Genomic DNA, 16,182 nt, shown 5'->3' with positions numbered 1-16,182 from the left:
TTATTTTAATATTTATTTAGAAAATTAGATACAATATGTCATTCAGAACTATTTATAGTTGTGGCTGTGGTGCATTTTCTTTGCTCAAAGGTATTACAGCAGTCTTTGTCCAGCATTCCAGGATGGCCATTTTTGACAACTGATAGCTAATTTTCTGTCCTATATTTGGAAGCAATTCTGAGCTATGACTCAAATTTTCACCTCTTAGATGCTTTCCTGGAACTTCAAGGAAGAGTTGTAGCTAGTGCCGAGAATGACAGCCAACTGGCAACTTCTCGGAACTTGGCGGAGTCTTGTCATTGGTGCTTTTGGATGAAATATTTTCTTGGCAGCTTTGTGGCTTCCACAGGGCTCATTAGACTTTCTGTTAGGAAGATCTAAAGTACACTGCTGAATTCTGTCATGAAGAGGAGGCTTCAGTTTCTTGATGGAACTGCAAAGTCTGTTTTTCTTTTCTTTTTTTATCTCTGACTTCAGAACTAGATCCTTTACCTTGCAGCACATGCCAGGGCAAGTGCCTTTTCTTTCTATGGCGTTTATCACCAGAATTGTATTTTGATGCTTAGCACACAACAGGGGGCTTAGCACTACCGTATATTTTACAATAGCAACATTTCCTTTGGACAGATTGTGTGATCCAATTTAACCAGAGTTTTCCTCATGAGTGGCACATTTGAGTTCCTGATTTCTGAGAGAGGAGCAGTCCAACAGGATTCTTTGTATGCAGTGTGTTTTAGCCATGTTGGTCCCAGGATATTAGAGAGACAAGTGGATGAGGTAATAGCTTTTATTGGACCAACTTCTGTTGGTGAGAGAGACAAGCTTTTGAGTTTACACAGAGCTCTTCTTCAGAGAAGTTGTTCTTCCTCAACAGAAGTTAGTCTTGTAAAAGATATTATCTCACTCACCTTATCTTTCAGTGTTCTTTGTCAGCCTCGATGGTAAAGGAAAACATTTAACAAAGCTGTCGTCTGTTTCATGACTGTGACATTGCCTTGTTTTTCAATGAACGTGCCTTGCTCACCAAATGAGATGATATGAAAATATCACTTTCATTAAGACTGCATTTTGCTTTGAGTAATGTGAAACTTAATATTTCTTCTGGAAAATCAAACACACCTTTACAAAGAAAAGGAAAAATGACTAGAAAATAAACAGTGACGCTGTACTAATACAGAAAACCTTACAGCAATGCTTCCCAATAATAGTGCCAATTAACTTTTCATAGTGAAAAGATTAAATAAAATTGTGTCAGCAATTTATATTCACTAGCATAACAAATGCATTATATCATCATCAAGCTGAGTGTACAATTTGAAATGCCTGATTTGTCCAGTGAATTCAGCCTTATTTATGGATTTACTTGATGTATTCATTATTCAATTAATTATTTTGCAAATAGAGGGCTGTGGAAATTTCCTTCTGAGACAAAACTGAAAAGATTGAAGCAATGTAGTTTAGAGAGGAGACAAATAAAGGGAGGACTTGATACAGGTAGAGAAAATAATGCATTGTGAAAAAGTAGCTAATTCACTCCAATATATTTGTCATACAAGAACAATGGAATTAATTAACCTGTGGCACCCATTGCCATAAGGTATCAGTGAGGCTAAGCAATTAGTAGGATTCAAAAAAGGATTAGATACATGTATGCAAACATCTACAATTATACTAGGTATGGCTTTTTAAAGATACTTCAAGGCATAATCCACCCACTAGCTGATAAGATGAGGATGAGATTTCCCTTGTGGGAAGATTATTCCATCGTTGTCTGCTATACACCTTATTGTGTAGAATATGGTACTGACCCGCTTTGAGAGAGTCTACTGAACTAAATGGACTACTGGTCTGGTCCAGTTTGACAATTTCTGTTTTCCCAATGTAAATGTTTTACTTCTCTGAATTGATTGGGAACTGCAAGTATGCATTATTCACAACTAAAGCTGTGCTGGTTAGTTGCAACTGGTCAGATCAGTGACATGGTATTGTTTCTGCTCTATGACTGGATATGTGCACAAACACTTCAGAGTACACACAGGTGCATGAATGTTTCAAATTCAGTTTCCATGAATACTTGTGCAAGTGACTTTGAAATTCACCTTCTGCAAATAGTCATGCCAATAAAAACTGATTGCAACAATCTCAATGTCACAGAAAGCCAACACAAAAGGGCTTAAGCAAAGTCAAAGGACATTTATTTTAAAATTCTAGCTAATGCTTGCAAACATTTATGTAGTATTCATCCAGCTCTCTTTGCTTTAATGCCCCCATTGTAACTGGGAGAGGGCCTCATTCTGTATGATTATGAAATCTGGTATCCAGCTTGTTCTGTTGACTCTGGATATACTGCAAAGCCCATCTTTTTCTCTCTGTTATTTGGGGCAATTGGAGTTGGGGGGTAGGTTGGAGGTTTATTGAGATGCCTGCTGTGCAGGGGACAAATTTTTAATTTATCTTTATCGCTGCTATTTTTTCTGGTTGTTTCTCCAGGTAACTAGCGTTACTTTAGTATACAATGATTGTATTCTTACCTATATAGAAACACCTGGAAATCTTTCAGGCCATAAATGGCAAAAGTGTAACAGTTTTTCTTTAAAACCAATATTTTAAAGAAGAGATGTCAGGAAAAAGCCGTTTTATTAGCCTTCCAGCAGGGAAATAAGTTTTCACAGATCTCACTGAAGCTGATCAGAATGCACTTATTTTCAGATGAAACCTGATTAGTCACCAATATTGAATATAAAAGATATATTGCATCAGCTGGATTTTTCTCATTTACATAACAATATATTATTTATTGCAACAGTACCACAGAAAAACAATACATTATACAATTAACATTGTATTAATAAGAATTGCATTAATAGTTTGAAAAAAAGAATGGATTAACACTGTAGTACAATGAACAAAACCTATATAATTTCAGGTTGCAAGTTTTTAAGATATTACAAGAAATCAGATAATGTTGATTTTGTTTGCAATGGTGTGATTCCACGTGTATAATACTCTCACTTCCACTGAAGCAAGTAAGTGCTTTATGAGGAAGGATTCCTGGATTGGACCAATCATTTTAGGGAACTAGAGTCTATTTTGGTGTTATGATCAAACGTTGATATAATGCTTTTCTAATACATCATTAACTGAATAAAACAGAAAAGAGTAATAAAATGTATTCAATCTGGTTAACGAAAAACTTGGTTTAACTGAGATTAAAATTACTTCATTAAAAACAATTAAACCGTAATCTCTTCATCAAGAGTTTGTCTTTTGAGTTTGTTTGGGGTATCCTGGAAATCTGAGTAAATTGAATATGAATTAGACAGAGCTGATTGAGAAATTAGTGACCAAATAAATCATCCAAGAATAGTTTGCTATAAAGTAAAACAGGGGATAATGTTTTACAGCCAAGATACTGAGTACCCATAAGTTCCCCTTCTTTATTTAGTTAATTACATGTACAGTGGTGAGCATTAGAAAGTGTTTTCCCTTCGGCGAGATTCCTCACTGCCAGAAATTGTAAAATGCTCACTTGGTTACCATACAACGAAGCTCCTTAATTACTCACTGTATCTCCAAAATCCTCCTTGCTACCTTTCTACTTTCCAACTGTCTTTGCTACATGAACGATGCCATGTTTTCAAAGGCTCTTAGTTCACATTAATATAATTAGAGCTGCAGTATTTTTGTTTTCTTAAGGTTTCATCTGTCAGTTTTTCTTACGTTTTACCAAGTGCATTCATGTAACAAATGCCACAGGCTACAGAATCGTTGCTGTTACGATGCTGCTATGACTAAGAGTTAGGCAGCAAATTAGAAATGCTGAACTGATCCTTTGATTAATCAGTAGCAAGAACTATAAATGTCACATCAAAATAGCCCCCTCCACACAGATAAATATTATATTTCATGCCTAGCTCATTTGCTGTGATCCTTGCTGTTCTGTGTAACAATGAGTAGGTAACCAAAATATGGTCCAGTGGCAGAAAGCAATAAACAGTTTTCCATTAAACATTATGCAAATTATGTAAGAATTTAAAAAAAAAATTCAAATGCCCTGAATCTATAACATTAGCCAAGGCATACACCTGTTTAATATATTTGATTTCTAACAGTCTGCATTATTTTTAATGTACAATCTTATGCTCTATTAAAGCTCTACTCAGATCTTTTAATGTATGGTCCAGTGGGGTATACTAGCTAGTCAGCAGGGATCCTAGTTTTCCATAATAAAACCCAAAACTCTCTGATAAAAAAACATTAAAAAAATGATTAAAATGAAACACTGAACTTTAGTGTTTCTGCCCACAATTTATATAGGTATCAGTTGAACACAAGGTTTTTATTGATATGTTTACAATTTTTAAGCAAGTTCAAAGCCTACCAGTGCCATCAATCATTATAATAAAATAAAGTTAATAGCATTGCAATTTGGATTTCTTACATATACCAAATACTTCAATGTCTGTAATCTATATTTTCATAAAATTGAGAGTGGGGGGTTTAAACACCAAAAATTGCTGGAATCATCCAATCACAGTGCATTGTCTTTACTGTTGTTCATGACCCTACTGTTTCACGCTCTTGTTTTCATTCAGTTTATATATAGCGCTTTCCATGTGTTCTACAATTGTCTGCTTTTGAACATAATCTATAGCTTTGCTGCATACAGAACAGAACGGCATGTTATCATCAACATGGACTCTATCCTTGCCAAATTCAGTGATATGGTCTCTAGGGGTGATTTTTTTGCAGCATCTTTTCATAACTTTGATTACTCAGATCTGGAGGCTGAAGTGAAATTTGAGATGAATTAACCCCCTATATGCCATTGAGTAATTTCTATATGACAGAAGCAGTTTATTGGCATAAGTTTAGCTAGGTAAATTTAAATCCCATTCAAAAAAAATCAACCACAAAGGGAGGGGGTTGTTGCAAGCATTCAATATGCGACACTGGTACTGTCAGTAAAATGTAGTTAATATATGTTTTAATTTTCCTCACAAAATGCAAAAAACTAAAGATGCGCTGGAAAAAATGCAACTTCCATGTTTTTCCATCAGAAATGGATGGCTAGGATCCCTGCTAATCAGTTACAGTTAATATGAGGGTATATGAGATAAATGTAACTGCTCACATGGACATCACCTTCCCATGTGGTTGGTCTGAGTATGCATGTGGCTGAGAAGTCCAGTTCCTCTGCGTCAAGGTATCAGGCGTCTGATAGCATGGTGCCTGAGCTGTACTGTGCTTTCAGAGATCACAGCTGGGGGAGCCCTCAAAGCACAGAAACACTGGGACTAGGGTTCTTGGCTCGCCTCATGCACCAGCACCACATAACATAGTGCTCATCTCTCTAACACAGCCCATTTTCTTCCCCAGGCCATGTACATCCACCCTTTCTTCTGCTCTCTACCCACCTGGCACCCTCTCACACCACTCATCCCATGCCTTCCTCAGAGATGACCACTCCCACTCCTCATTCCCTTTGCACTGTGATGTACTGTTTTATGGTAGCCAGAGGAAATGAGTGAGCAGTGCAGAGGCTGATGGAGAAGGAGGGGAAAACAGGGATGTGCATGAGGGCTATGTGTGATAAAAGTGGTTATGTTAGCAAGACTGGTGCTTAGTGAAAGATGAGTGGGAGGGGGAAGGAGACCAGTCCCTGAATGCTGATGTTTCTGTGCTTTCAGGACTTCTGTTCTCCTCCCTCAGCTGTCCTGGTGTAACGCCAACAGACCCCAGTCATCAGCAGGTAGAACTGAACCAGAAACCTCTGGAGCTTAGTGCATGAGCTAAAAGCCAACTAGGTCTTAGCTAAGGCTATAGAGCAGACCCATTTAACTCCCTCGCTAAGTGGTCTTAGTGCTCCTAGATGGGACAGAACAGCACACCAAGGAGGTGTGTGGATTATGTACTTTACCTAGCTGAGGAAGTGCTTCCCAAGCTTCAAAGTCTCCCCAGTTGACATCTCAGACAATCCCCCACTTGTAATACCAACAGACCCCAGTCGTCAGCAGGAGGGATTGAACCAGGGACCTCTGGAGCTTAGTGCATAAGCCTCTGCAGCATGAGCTAAAAGCCAACTGGCTCTTAGCTAGGGCAGTTGATGTCTCAGATGAGCCCCCGCTAGTAATACCAACAGACCACCAGTTGTTGGCAGGCAGGATCGAACTAGGCAGGACTAAGTATTATCTAGACCATGCCTGACAGGTATTTGTCTAACCTGGTCTCAAAAACCTCCAGTGATGGAGATTCCACAACCTCCCTAGGCAATTTATTCCAGTTTTTAATTACCATGACAGTTAGGAAGTTTTTCCTGATGTCCAATCTAAACTTCCCTTGCTGCAGTTTAAACCCACTGCTTCTTTTTCTATCCTCACAGGTTAAAGAGAACAATTTTTCTCCTCCTTCCTTGTAACAACCTTTTATGTACTTGAAAACTGTTATCATATCCCCTCTCAGTCTTCTCTTCTCCATACTAAACCCAATCTTTCCTCACAGATCATGTTTTCTAGACCTTTTATCATTTTTGTTGCTTTCCTCTGGAATTTGTCCACATCTTTCCTTAAATGTGGCATCCAGAACTGGACACAATACTCCTGTTGAGGTTTTATCAGTGCAGAGTAGAGAGGATGAATTACCTCTGATGTCTTACAACACTCATGCTAATACATCCCAAAAGGATGATTGCTTTTTTTTTTTTGCAACAGTGTGACACTTTTGATTCATGTTTAGCTTGTGATCCACTACCACAAGCTAAACATCTGGGAGTACCCCAGATCCCTTTCTGCAGTACTCCTTTCTAGACAGTCATTTCCCATTTTATTCATGTGAAATTGATTGTTCCTTCCTAAGTGGAGTACTTTGCATTTGTCCTTATTGAATTTCATTCAATTTACTTCAGACCATTTCTCCAGTTTGTCCAGATCATTTTGAATGTTAATCCTATGGTCCAAAGCTCTTGCAACCCCTCCCAGCTTAGTATCATCTGCAAACTTTATAAATGTACTCTCTATGACATTATCTAAATCATCGATGAAGATATTGATTAGAACTGGACCCAGGATCATCCTCTGGATCCAGTTTTGGACACTTGTCCAGTCTCCTTCATACCACTGACTCATTATAGCCAATAAAATTGTAGCATGCAAATTAGCTGGAGGGAGGATGAGGATTGGTTGAGGTACCTCTGATGTTATAATAGCCCCACCTTCTTATTCAAGTAAGAATAAATAAGCTGTTAATCATAACAATTATTAATTATTTTGGCTTAATTATAACTTAATTTCCTGAGACACAGCCTATGCATGAGATTTCAATTAATTTGAACTGTAACAGAAAGTTTGAAGAATCTATTTTTCTCTCAAGATCTTTCAGGATAACATTATCTGAGTGCTGCATTTTTTTCAAGGACTTATTTTAAAATTAAATTTTAAAACTAACCCATTTACTTGTAAACTATCAGAAAATCTGTTCTGGGCTCAGAGAACAAGTACTGTAAAGTTTGGGAGAAAACAATGTATTCTTCATAAATAATAAAGGGGAATCCCCGCTTTAGGTTCAAATCTTAAGTATGGAGCTGAAGCCAGCACTGCCATAATATATAAATATTTAAGTGAGTTACTGTATTTAGCCTCACACTACACAAGTGAAGGATTTTCAAACCCTGTGCCCACATGTAAGGCCTTCTGTGACCTGCACTGTAACACTGTATTCTTGTTGGCCGAGTGTCCAAAGTACCATAGCAAATGTACAAACTTCAAAATTCCTTAGCAGCTGTGCAAACAGAACAATACATTTAAGACATTCTGTTTTAAACGTGCACATGGATAACTGAACTTCAAAGCAAAAGCTCAGTTAATTCTTTTATAAGGATGCAAATTATTAGTGTGACTTCTCACCAGATTGGGAGCTTCACAGAACAATCAGTCTGATCTAAATCTTCCCTGAGGCAAGTGTACAACTGGGGGTACTTCTGTTAGTCTAATCCATATTTTGGAAACTCTAGGCTATGATTAGTTTTGCACCCTGGCTCTAAGTAGAAGTACAGTTCTAAAATGCAGTTAACCTCCTCCTGTATCCTGTTTATTTCCAGAACAAAGCGTCAGAGTTTGGTCTCATTTTCACTCATGTAAATCAACTGTAATTTGACTGAAGTCAATGGATGTGAGATTAAAATCCGGCTCATGGATTTGGCATATTCTTGAACACATGTGATGTACAAAGGCTATGTATAGTGGACAGCATTCAGGAATGCATAACAAAAGTCCTTTTGGTGGGTTTGCTGCATGGCAATAAATCTTATAGTCAATGACTTGGAATGGGATAGAAGTACAAGCTAATCTTTCAAGAAAAGGATATATTATCAGTATGGTATTCTGAGAATTAAGTCCATAAATCCCATCAAGAACAATAAAAGGGTCTATATTTAATACCCAGTGGTGCTCTCAATAAAACATTGCCCAGAACAATATATATTATGTTCAGCTTCTTATACCACTGTCAAACTATGTTCACAAGCCCTTTGAACATGTTTCATACTTGACCATGGCGTCCATATTTCCTGTTGTGCCTTTAGAATGATCTTAACTGGTGAAATTCTGCCAGAAACTAACCTAACCTTGCAGTTTTGTCCTATGACAACTACCATTTACAGTAGTAGTTCAAGTAAACATTTTGGGCCTGATATTGCAGTTCTTGCTCATGTGCCAAGTTCCTCTGGACTCCATAGGACTACGCGTGTAATGGCTGCATATTGGGACTAACCATGTAGAGTTGCAAGATTGGCTCTGTCTATGAGATTCAGCTGCTTACAGAGGTGGTAAAGGGATGACATTTTTTAATAGGGGCATTTCCTAACCATTGGAATGTTTGTCTTTGCTCAATTCCATTTCACTTACTGACTCCTTTTCCCATTTACCTGGGATGGGGGTGTCCACAGTTCTCTGCATCTCCTTCTGGTCCATGGTATGGGATTATAGGTCTTGGACTTCAAACACAGATGCCCACTCTGATACTATATTTACCAATTCCTCTTTGCTAGCACCCAAAAGGGCCAGACCATCAGCTTACATGATGTTTCTCTGTGGCTCCAGAGGCTTGGTTCTTCTACTAATTAACTTTATAATCAGGATGAAGATAAGTGGAATCAACCCTCAAAATTCCATGTATTGTTACCACCTTAGTTTTCAGAAGGGTACAGCTTCTTTATCACCTCCAATTTTTGAAGGCCTCCTCCCACCCATTTCAAAACCCCATATACCAACACCTGTGGAACCAAGTCGTATGCTTTCTCAAGATCAATAAATGGTACATAGCAGTTATTCCCTCCATGTATCATTCTTTCAAATTTCTGTCTCATTGCAAATATTGCTTCTGTACTACTCCTTCCATTTCTAAAGCCATACTGACCCTCTTATGTTTTCCTGTACCTTAGACTTCCACCTTGCCTTCAGAACTCTCTCAAGCACTTTGAGAAGCTTACTTAAGAGGGTAATGCCTGACAGATGTTTGGATCATTTGTATCACCCTTACCTTTCCAAAGAGGCACAATGAGGCCAGTTCTCCAGTCATCTGGTACCCTAGCTTGTCCAAGAAAACATATTGTAATCTGTGAAGCCACTTTACTCTAGTATCTCCAACAGCCTTGATGATATCAACAGTTGGCTCTTCTTTGCCATTCTTCAGCTTTTTCAGTGCTGCTTCTACCTTGTCAACACAGATCAATACCTTTTCCATACTTGTCAGCAGTGCCTACACTCACAGCTCTTTCTTCTAACTTAGCAACCTTTGGAAACACTTTTTTTCACCTCTGGTTAGTGTTAGTCACCAAACACCAATGTCTTTGCTAAATTAATGTGAAGAAAAATGAATAAATAATACAAGTTTCTGCATCTGGTGTGTATGCTTGAAGATAAAAGAGGAGGAACTACCTTAATTTGGACATTTAGGTGCTTTATACCCACCCACACACAGGAAAACTAATTGAAATGAAGAAAAAATTCTCTTGTTTTGAGAAAACATACCATACATATTCAAAAGTCAATTCAAAGCTTAGCCATCTAATGCAACCAGAATTTCAATGAAAAGCTATATAAAAATCTAAAGCAAAGATTTTCAAAAGAGAGTAGTGATTCTGGCCACCCAACTTGAGATACCATAAAAGGGCCTGATTTTCAGAAAGTCCTGGGCATTTCTACTCAACACACTGACACAGATGTAGCATGAGTGTGTGTGAGAGAGGGAAAGATACCAATTATTGTTCAACTAAATGCTGTCTTGTCTCTGCATCTCACTCATTTTACAGCTTGTTTATTTTTAAATCTTAGGAACATTGGCAATTCTTCAAAGTTAAAGATCCAGTCCTGACTATTTAGAGAAAGGATCGGCAGCCTTTCAGAAGTGGTGTGCCAAGTCTTCATTTATTCGCTCTAATTTAAGGTTTCGCGTGCCAGTAATACATTTTAATGTTTTTAGAAGGTCTCTTTCTATAAGTCTGTAATATATAACTAAACTGTTGTTGTATGTAAAGTAAATAAGGCTTTTAAAATGTTTAAGAAGCTTCATTTAAAATTAAATTAAAATGCAGAGCCGCCCAGACGGGTGGCCAGGACCCGAGCAGTGTGAGCGCTACTGAAAATCAGCTTGTGTGCTGCCTTTGACACACGTGCCATAGGTTGCCTACCCCTGGTTTAGAGGGTGAAAAATTCAAACAGGGATCCAGCTCTGCATACGAGGACATTTTCTTGGGGAGAAATCGGGGTGAATAAACTTCTTGGAGCTCATTTTACAAATCTCACACACTACCAGTGAGTCAGATAACATCTTTCTTGTTTGTAGTGTTGTTTTAGCTGTGTTGGCCCCAGAATGTTAGAGTAAGGTGACCAGATATCCCGACTTTATAGGGACAGTCCCAATTTTTCGGTCTTTTTCTTATATAGGCTCCTATTACCTCCCACCCCATGTCCCAATTTTTCACATTTGCTGTCTGGTCATCCTCTAATAGAGAGAGAGGGAGGGTGAGATAGCATCTTTTATTGGATCAACTTCTGTTGATGGAAGAGACAAGCTTTATCAACTTCATTTTCACTATGGAGAGAGGGAAACAGCGGGGTCCCCCAAGGATCTGTACTGGGACCTGTGCTGTTCAACATATTCATAAATGATGCGTGAAAAAGCTGGGAAAAGTGAGGTGGCAAAATTTGAAGATGATACAAAATAACTCAAGAAAATTGAGTCAAAATTTGACTGTGAAGAGGTACAAAAGAATTTCACTAAACTGGGTGACTGGGTAACAAAATGGCAGATAAAATTCAGCATCAATAAGTGCAAAGTAATACTCATTGGAAAACATAATCCCAACTAAACCTATAAAATGATGGGATCTAAATTAGCTGTTATCACTCAAGAAAGAGATCTTGGAGTCACTGTGGATGGTTCTCTGAAAATATCTGATCAAACTACAATGGCATTCAAAAAAGCTAACAGAATGTAAAGGAACCATTAGGAAAGGCATAGAACATAAGACAGAAAATTTCACAATGCCACTGTATAAACCCATGGTAAACCCACATCTTGAATACTATGTGGAGTTCTGGTCACCCCATCTCAAAAAAGATATGTTAGAAATGGAAAAGGTACAGAGAAGGGCAACAAAAGTGATTAAGGGTAGGGAGCAGCTTCTGTAGGAGGAGAGAGTAAAAAGACTGGGAGTGTTCAGCTTACAAAAGACACAACTACAAAGGGAATATGACAGCATTCTATAGAATCATGACTGGTATGGAGAAAGAGAATAAGGATGTGTTATTTACCCCTTCACATAACTCAAGAACCAAGGGTCACCAATGAAATGAATAAGCATCAAGTTTAAAACAAACAAGTATTTCTTCATGCAGTGCACAGTTAACCTGTGAAACTCATTGTGAGTGAATGTTGTGAAAGTCAAAAGTATAACTCGGTTAAAAATAAATTAGATAATTCATGGAGGATAGGTCCATCAATGGCTATTAGCCAAGATTGTCAGGGATGGAACCCCATGCTCTGGGTGTCCCTAAACAAGTGACTGCCAGAAGCTGGGACTGGATGACAGGGCATCGATCACTCAATAATTGCCCTATTTTGTCCATTCCCTCTGAAGCATCTGTCACCAGTCAATGTTGGAAGATAGGATACTGGGCAAGACAACAATTGATCTGACCCAGTATGGCCATTCTTATGTTCCCATGTTCTTAAGCTTTTGAACTTACGCAGAGCTCTTCTTCAGGTAAGAAGATGATCTATGCAAGCTTAAAAGCTTGTCTCTTTCACTGCAGAAGTTGGTCCAATAAAAGATATTACCTCACCCACTTTGTCTCTATCTTCTCTCTTGACAGTTATAAACCCATTTTTTCACAGCCAGTTCAATTTTATTTAAGAAAACAAACATGTTAGCTAGAGGGACGTTTGTGTGATGCATTAGTATTAGAAGAACACCTCCTAGCTGGCACAGCTGGGTGCCCATGACATGAAATACAAAACAAGCATATAATAATCACAGTCTCTCTACATTTTTAATTCTGCCCTTTTTGCTCCATTCTCCTCTCTCTATTTTTCCTCATGGGATAGTTTCCTCCTGGCCCTTTCTTTGTTCCCTTTTCCACAGTATTTCTAAGCAGAACACTAACCAAAGAAGCCTCAAGCCTGACCTGAACTTTCGACCCCACAGTGCTATTAAACAATCAATTTGTTAGCACCTAGATGCAAATAGGGTTATAAGGTCAGCCTGAATTTGTCAAGAACAAATCATTCCAAACTAATTTCCCTCTTTGACAGCTTACTGACCTACTGGATGGGAGGAGAGCAGTAGATGTGCTATATCTTGATTTTAATAAGACTTCTGACGCAGTCCCACATAACATTCTCATAAGAAAATTAAAGAACTGCGGTCTAGATGAAATTACTACACGTTGAGTATACAATTGATTGAAAGACCCTACACAAAGAACAGCTATCAATGGTTCACTGTGAAACTGCAAAGATGTATCTAGTTGGGGCCCATAGGGGTCAGTTCTGGGTCTGGTACTATTCAATATTTTCATTAATGACTTGGATAATGGTGTGGAGAGTATGCAGATAACACCAAGCTGGGGAATGGGGGTTACAAGCACTTTGGAGGACAGGATTAGAATTCAAAATGACTTTGACTAATTGGAAAATTGGTCTGAAATCAACCAGATGAAATTCGCTAAAGACAAGTACAAAGCACTCCAACAGAGGTTGTGGATTCCCCATCACTGGAAATTTTTAAAAATGGGTTGGACAAACACTGGTCATGGATCATCTAGGTTTACTTGGTCCCAGTGCCACCCAGAGGATTTAGGGGGGTTTGGGGTCTTTGGCAGCAGGGCCCCCCCACTTTGGCAGTAATTTGGTGGTGGGGGTCCTTCCGCTCCGGGACCTGCCACCAAAGTGCCCCAAAGACCCATGGCAGGGGCCCCCCGCCGCCGAATTACCACCGAAGACCCAGCACTTCGACGGCTGGTCCCACTTCAGCGGTAATTCGGCAGCGGGGGAGGGGGAGGACCCCCCACCGCTGAAAAGCCCGGAGCGGAAGAAGCTCCAGGGGCCTGGGCCCAACGAGAGTTTTCTGGGGCCCCCGGAGCGAGTGAAGGACCCAGCTCCAGGGCCTCCGAAAAACTCTCATGGGGGCCCCTGTGGGGCCCGGGGCAAATTGCCCCCCCCTCTGGGCGGCCCTGCTTGGTCCTGCCTCATGACTTTTTGAGGTCCCTTCCAGCCCTACTATAGCCCTTCTATGATTCTGTATTTGAGGGGCTTTCAGCATCTAGGTGAGAAAAGTTTAACCATCCCTAAGTACAGCTCCTTCCTCCTGTTTGAGAAAAGGAGACTAATAAGTGCTGGTGATTTCTGACAGCAGAAAGGTGAAGATGTATATGGGTGACTGGAGGAGATGAGTTAAGTAGCAGACAAAGGTGATGCTATATAACAATCCCAAGAACATTCAGTGGTAGTAACAGCAGCAGTCTGGTAGAAAGGACTAATATTCCAGACTGCTCATTTGACATTGTGAAGATAATGCAACTTTTTCAAACTAATGTCATCAGTGGTCCCAAAAGACCACATAATAGCTCCCATGCCTGTCTGATTGGGTGGGAACACTAAAAACATCCTCCAAGGATTTTCTGGAGTTATTCCCATGGAGCAGCACCATTGTTTTATAATGAGCAAAAGAACTACTGCAGCCAGTGAAAAAGCCCAAAGTAATATATAAGTGCTTATCACTGACACACTAAGGCCCCATCTACACGACGCGTGAAATTCGATTTTAGATACGCAATTTCAGCTACGGGAATAGCGTAGCTGAAATCGAATATCTAAAATCGAGTTACTCACCCGTCTTCACCGCGCCGAATCGATGTGCGCGGCTCGCAAAGTCGAATCCGGAACTCCGTTTGTTTTGGTGGACTGGTGGAGTTCTGGAAAATCGATGTAAGCGCGACTCTGGGTTCGATAATATCCCCGTCTAGAACGAGACGCGATAATCGACCACAGAGCTTTTCGATTTTAACGCGCCGATGGGCCGTACGTGGCCTACAATCAATGAAAGGGAAAGTAAGATTGCCCTCAGCCAACAAAGACAGAGGATGCAGCTTCCCCTTACTGGCGTATTAAGCAGGATTTACCACAGAAGCACTCATGTTTTGAGACCAGCAAGTCGATGATACAGGACAGCAATGACACTATCCTTAGCAGGAAAAGGAACAGATGGAGAATGGATTAAGTGCTAACTGCAAACCAACTGCCCCACCCCCCTTCCAGGAGTTTATAGTGCTACTGAATTATCTTTTTTAATGAAAAAGACAAATGCTAAAACCCAGTGGAGCCATGTGCAGCATCCATGACAGCATGCCCTGCTGGCACTTTTCTTTTAAACCTGCATTAAAATCACTCAGAACAAGATGGAACAAAGTATGTTATAAAATCTGACTTTCATTTTATCATCTATACTTTTGCTAAGTGAATTCCTTAATCATTCCCATTGTCCATCAGCAACTGAAGGAGAATCGGAATCTGAAAGTTGCATATAAGCTAATAAATCTGATATTTGTTTCCCTAGCAACACAGACTAAAAAATAGGTATATTCTAGATAATATACACATAATATGGTAATGTCTCCAATGGGCTGTACAGGCTTCAATTTATTAATGTAGGCCTGGGCGTTGACATTTGTTAAACAGTGGGGAGCGCATCATTTCTTGGAACGAACAGGATAGGGGGGATAGGCCAGCAATTGAAAAAACAGTTTGTTGTAAGATACGTAAATGGGTCAGGAAGCTAAAGGCACAGAATGCGGTCTGAGCTAGCCTAAGATAAGAGGGCAGAATGCCAAGGGAACCAATTTACTAAGAACAAGATACAAAGACTAGAGAAGTTCAGGAAGCTTACAAGATAGATAAAGAGTAAAGTCCGAACAGGCAGCATTGGATGGAGCATGTTGTACAGGGACCTGGTTCCTTCAAAGTAACCAAGCCCAATCAAATATGATGCACATATATACGTAAATGGTATATGAAGGAAGGGGTTTCTGGTAACTTTAGATGTTGATGGGCTTTCTGTCCCCACCTCTCAACTCTTGACCCTTGATCAACTCAGAGTGTTTGTTTTGATTGTATGACAATTAAAAAAACTTCAAGGACCAAGTCATTGGAGTTCGAGCTGAAAATTCCTTGAAACGATGGTTTAAGGTCCTTGAAACGCTACTCGAGTAGCAAAGGCTTTCCTCAGGAGATATCCCAACACCTAACAGTAAAACCTAAAAATGTACAACACAAAAGATCACAGCTCTTCCTTACTGTTTTGATCCACCAAGATCTTCGTCCAGTATTACTTCTGGCTCACAGTTTTTTCTTGTATTTTTTATGTTCTGACATAACAAATTCATAATGAAAATACCAGAAAAGGAAGATTTTTCTCTGTTGTCGTTACTTGTCACGCCTTTCAGTAATTTAACAAGTTGACAGCAATGTTCTCTTCAAAATACAATGTTCATTTTTAATATGTGGTCCTCCTTCTCAATGCTTTGCTCCATCAGAGAATGCCCCAAAAGCTCTGAACACTTACAGAATTAAACACAAAAAAGGGAAGCCTTACAAGTGGGAAACTTGACAGATGGCTAGGGAAAGAAT

Source organism: Chelonoidis abingdonii, chromosome 7 (genome assembly GCF_003597395.2).
Source record: "Chelonoidis abingdonii isolate Lonesome George chromosome 7, CheloAbing_2.0, whole genome shotgun sequence".
In the NCBI taxonomy this organism is placed as follows: Eukaryota; Metazoa; Chordata; order Testudines; family Testudinidae; genus Chelonoidis; species Chelonoidis abingdonii.
Note: the sequence above shows the minus strand (reverse complement) of the source record.